This window comes from Camelina sativa, chromosome 19 (assembly GCF_000633955.1).
Source record: "Camelina sativa cultivar DH55 chromosome 19, Cs, whole genome shotgun sequence".
Classification (NCBI taxonomy): Eukaryota; Viridiplantae; Streptophyta; class Magnoliopsida; order Brassicales; family Brassicaceae; genus Camelina; species Camelina sativa.
Window position 1 is genome coordinate 12,160,625 of NC_025703.1, and position 6,000 is coordinate 12,166,624.

At 34.8% G+C, this 6,000-nt stretch overlaps 1 protein-coding gene across 2 annotated transcripts in view; it reads right to left on the bottom strand.

Moving 5' to 3' along the window:
• LOC104767741 (proline-rich extensin-like protein EPR1) overlaps positions 1-6,000 on the bottom strand; it is a 36,019-nt gene that overhangs the window by 24,195 nt on the left and 5,824 nt on the right. The gene's annotated exons all lie outside the window — the stretch shown is intronic.

Consider the following 6,000-nt stretch of genomic DNA (forward strand, 5'->3'; position numbering starts at 1 on the left):
ATCAAAGTATATCAGATGAGGAGCTGCAAAACTAGTGACATATTGCTGTTCAGACCTGGATATAGCACAATTAGAACATGAAGTCACCGAGGCAAAAATATAAAACGTGCTATTCTCAATGCCAAAGGATAAAATCCCGGGACCTAATTGATACACTATGGAGTTCTTAAAAAAGATATGGCCAATTGTAAAGAAATATTTCATAGTCAATATTCATCTTTCTATCAATATTGCTTTTTCCCCAAAGGAGTTAACACAAAAATTCCAGCGCTTATACCAAAAAAAAAGAAGTAACGGAGATGAAAAATTACCGTCTGATCTCATGTTGTAATGTCACTTATAAGGTTATCTCCAAGCTTATTGCTCATAGGTTCAAACGTCTTCTTCCGGATTTAAACTCTCCAAATCAATATGCTATTGTGAAAGATCGGCTGCTGATAGAAAATGTTTTTTTGGCATCCGAGCTAGTTAAAGATTTATCACAAAGATGAAGTTTCTTCTTTAAGTGCAATAAAGATTCATTCGAAAGCGTTTGACTCTGTTCAATTCCTTTTATCCTTACCTTACTCTTAGTGCTAAATTTCCCACCCCAATTTGTGAGATGGATAGAACTATGTATTTACCATGTCTTCTTTCTCGGTTCAAGTCACCAGAGAATTATCTGGTTTATTTCATAGCAATCGGGGATTACGGAAATTTTGCTCACTATTGCCCTATCTTTTGGTTGTTTGTATGCAAGTGTTGATGAAAATGCTTAACAAAGCTGCTATGGAAAGAAGGATAGGCGATCACCCTAAGTGTCAACACCTCAACCCATTTGTGTTTTGCAGATGACTTGCTGGTGTTTACGGATGGCACCAAAAGATATATTGAGGGAGATGTTCAGATTTTTTAAACTTTTGCAGAGTTTTTGGACTGAATATTAGACTTCAAAAACCAACACTATACATGGCAGGGATACGAGAGAGTGAAAAGGATTTGATACCAAGAACTTTTCCGTTTGCAGCGGGAACTCTTCATGTGCGCTACCTTGGTTTGCCGATTCTCAATAAGAGAATGACGAGAAATGATTATACACCACTTATTGAACGAATTCGTGAGATAATAGGAAGTGGGACGGCTCGAAATTTGTCGTTTGTGGAGCGCCTACAACTCATTAGCTCAGTAATCCGTAGTCGTACAAATTTTTGGATGTCTGCTTTTTGTTTGCTGAGTGCTTGTATCAAGGAAATGACAGTCTATGTTCTGCTTTCTTGTTGTCAGTCCCTCCTTTGAACACAAAAAAAAAGCTAAAGTGTCATGGAACGATGTTTGTCTACCTAATGAAGAAGGAGGTCTTGGGCTTCGTTCTCTAAAAGAGGCCAACAAGGTGAACTGCTTAAAACTCATACGGAGAATCCTCTCATCAAATTGTCTATGGGTCAAATGGCTTTGAGTTTACTTGCTACAAAAGGGCTCATTCTGGTCTAAAGGAAAATACCACATTAGGCTATGGATGTGGAGAAAGTAAGTATCAGGTTCTAGCTTATGGTCTTGTCAGGTATGAGATACAAAATAGGAAAAATGTTTCTTTTTGGTATGATAATTGGTCGGATCTAGACATATTTAACAAGCATATATTATGACTAATTACACAGTAGTATAAGATCGGGCAATTGACAAAAATAGCACATATTTAAGTTTTTGTTCCACAACTAGCACACTTTTTCAAATGTTCCAAAACTAGCACAAATTTATATATTATTAATTTTTGGAAAAATCTAAATTATTTATAAAACTAAAGGTTATGTCGTCTCTTCTCTGCTTCCACCGACACGATTCATCTTCTCAACCCAAACAAGCTTCGCCTGCTATTCCCATCACCGGAGAGAAAGAGCGACACAAAAGCTACAAAATCTTCGAGTTCTTCTCCAGCAGTATCAGATCGAAACGGCTCGTGGTATCCTCTCTTCGTTGATTCGATCAGATTTACACTGAAAGAGCTTTTCTCCGTCTTCTGGTTATTGTATCCGTCGTTGAAACACGATTTCTCCTATTACTAACATAATCGAAGATTGTTTCTGAAGCTGCAGAAGTGTTCTTCGCCATGAGGAATTTTGGGGTTACTGAAACTGGTACTAACAAATCCATACATATTTTAAAATTTGACTCTCGTAATGCATTGAAGTGATTATTAAGTCGTTAGAAGGATTCAACATATATAGCTCATGATTTTGTTTCTCTTAGGATTTCAGAAGCAGATTGAATGAGGTCGATGTTGATATCAGCAGAAGAGAGGTTCTTGAGATTAGCAATAAACATCTTAGAGAAGGGTTTGTTGATGATGTTTAATTTTAGCTTTGCATTCATCATATTTGCTAGTCTTTGTTGAGTTATCTAAATTGTTCTAAATAGAATTTGGAATCTAGAGAGAATGAAAGGCTGAAGGTGCTTTGTATTGAATCGCTTAACAATTTTGTTGATCATGTTGTTTCATTTTGGCTTAGATCCGTACTTTTGAAGTGTTTCTTTTGTGATGTAAACAAAAACATCTTATATGTTTCTATGGTTAGAGATATATACAGCTTGAGCATCGTACTAAGTGCCAAAGCTTGAAAGAACCGAAGAGAGTGATTGGCTTAATTAATAATTTCTTATTAAGAGAGTGATTGATAAGTACTCAGTTGTCTTATTACTTATAGTCTTATACCATGCTTTCATCTTTATTGCTTATTGCTTGTGTGTTGTTTAATGTTGTTTCTTGTATATTGATGTTTTTCTTAGTCACATTTAAAAATTCAGGAAGCACTATTGAGAATTCAAGAAGACTTTCCTGAAACATATTCTCTAATAAAATTCAACTTTTATCGCAGGAAACAGAGCTTGGAGATTTTTTCAAGCTATGTGATCCAGTTTTACTTTATTTGTTATTTAGAAATGTATGGAACTTGTGAAACTTTTATAGATTGTTTTGGTTCTTGTATGCATCATAATAGTGTCACATGTTTCTGTTAGCACTTTGCTTTACTTGTGATTGAACTTCAGGAAACATTATTTGAAATTAAGGAAGGATTGTATGAAATTCGGGAAGGATTGTATGAAATTCGGGAAGGAATGTATGTAATTCGGGAAGGACTGTATGAAATTCGGGAATACCTTCATAAAAATTAGAATTTCTTAACATCAGAATGTTCACAAAAATAAAATCAATATTCTTCACTAAATGGAGTAGTTTGCAATATATTGAGGCAAAACATGAATAAAAAGATAGGTCGAAACTCATTTCTTTAAATTTAAGAAAGATTTCATATTGTTTAGAAAGATGTCCTTGAGTTTATGAAGATCTTTCTAAATGTCTGAAACCAGCTAACTTTGGATTTCCAGTTTAGTCCACAGAACTAAAAGAGAGAAGAAGAACAATAAACACAACAACATCTTCTATTTTATTGGCTTAATTAATAATTTCTTCTCTTTAGAAAGAGGAGGAATCAAAGGAAGAGTTGAAAAAACAAAAGAAGTTGAGCTTTAAAAGTCTTAATCAAATCAATCATTCTAATCTCTATCTCTTTATGAAGCCTCATTGTCTCCTTCGCAAACTCCACCTTCTTCTTCTCCATTACCATAACTTTCTCATCAACACTCTAATATTTGCTACCATGGCTCTTGCTCCTTTCCTCTGCCTCTCACCACCATCTCCATAGTTGTTCCTTTTCCTCTTCAAGATCTCTCTCTTTGTCTTCATGACAAGAGTCATCGATCCACCAACTCCAGCAAATTTATAAATTGTACCAGATCTTGTCATTATGTAGTTAATACTTCTCAATTTGCTATGTCTCTCTTCATCTTCTTCTTCATAATCCTCATCTTCGTCCTCTTGATAGTGATTATTCGAATTTGGAGACAGTCGTGTGAGAGAACAGCCTGAGATAAGCACAAGGTTCTAATCCAACTCTTCCATTTGATTATATAAAGGCCAAATCGAGATAGATGACCAGTCAACATCAGAACAAGCTGAGACGACGACGACAATCTCTTCCCCGTGAGTTGATTCGATTTAAGAGGACCACAGTCACGGAGAGTCTCGTCGTGAGTCCAGAGTATGGTTGGGTTGGGTTTTCTTGCTACGACGGAGTTTGTAGAGGCTAAAGCGATGGAGTACGATGAATCGAATAAACAAATCGTCTTGGCATTTCTCACAAAAATTGATGAGGATGAACTAATAATGAAAATCTCAGATGAAAGGATTGAACACAGGTTTTGCCGGAGAAATCTCAAATCGTGAATTTGATTTTACCACCACCGTCTGTAACATAGCGGCGGAGACTACGAAACAATCGGAGCAGCATAATTGAGTTGAGACGTAAGAAACGTAAACCTCTTTGGATGGCACAAAGACGCACAATCACTCCGTTTCTAAATTTTAATTTTCAATTAGAATTCTTATATTAAAAATGCTACATATGGAAAAGTTGAAAATGGGTGCTAATTTTGGAATAAAAACTTAAAATAGTGCTAGTCTAGGGTATTTTTCTATAAGATCGTGATTATGTAAGTTACATAATTAATTTATTTTTAAGTTAAGTTATAATAACATATGTAACACTGTATATTTAAAATTAATAATCTAGGCAATACCAAATCCAACTAATTCACAAGTGAACGTCGTCATTTATAGTTATATCACATAGATATATTCATATAGAATTTAAAATGAACGAATAATTTTTCGTGTCTGTTTTGTTTTTTAAAAGAAATGAGTTATATGATAGCCATACAGTAACAGGACCCAAAACGTCCAGGACCATGATAGTGATACGCATGATATAATAAAACTAGCAATGGTTTAGATACTATAGAATATACATATATATATATATATATATATGTGTGTGTGTGTATGATTTGGTAAATTATTACATTTATTATTCAGACCAAAAAGAGTTTTATTTACAAACTAGTAACCATAATAATAATTTAAAAAAAAAAAAAAAAAAACAGAGCAGATTTAGAGAAACAGAAAACATAATCAGAGTCCGTTCAACTGAAAGGTTTGTCATGTTTATAACGAAGTACATACATCGTATGACCAGAAGCTTGTAGCGATGTATTACATAATTAATTTAGATTTCTTTATAATTTGCTTAAATTATGTTAATTTGTAGCATCATACTACAAATATCAAATAATTCGAAAACATCATTCACGATGATATAAAGGGATGCGAACAAATAAATGAGGTTGTGTCACTAAAATAAGCTTGTGCAGATAAACCTTTTCTTTGATAATAAGAGCTATCTCGTTTTATAGCTTTTTCTTCTTTCTTAAAGATACAATATGTAAAATAAGTTTGTGCAGATAAACCTTTTCTTTGATAATAAGAGCTATCTCGTTTTATAGCTTTTTCTTCTTTCTTAAAGATACAATATGAAAACCCAAAGAATTTGAGATCTCAAACACAAACGAACCTTTTATTGTAGTAAATGATACAAGTAATTAAAGGTTGCACACATGCAAGTAACCCCTGTTACCAAAGAGAATATGAAACCAACAAATTCTAAAATAACGAAACTTTAGAGTCATTGAGAGACTCATCACTCTATATTGATCAGGCAGGACATTTGAAGCCAGATGGTGGCTTTTTACCACAATCAAGGAGAACCTCAAGAGCTATAGGAAGAATGAGGTTGATGTTGAGAAGTTTGGCTTTAATAGTAGTACATAAACAAACGGCTGCGTCTAGATCAACTAAACCTTCCAAAATGGGACAACACTTTTCTTTAGCGTTATTCCCGATTCCAATGTGAATCAAACCCCCAAGAACGTCAACGCACGCGCCTAGCTTTAGCGGGTTAATTGGACAAGTATTTGGCTTAGGCATAGATGTTGGTGGTGTTGCAATGGGAGGAGTTGCACTAGGTGGCTTTGCGATAGGAGGTGTTGCGCCTGGCGGTTTTGCAATAGGTGGAGTTGCGGTAGGAGGTTTTGCAATCGGCGGTGATGCGGTTGGCGGTTTTGTCATGG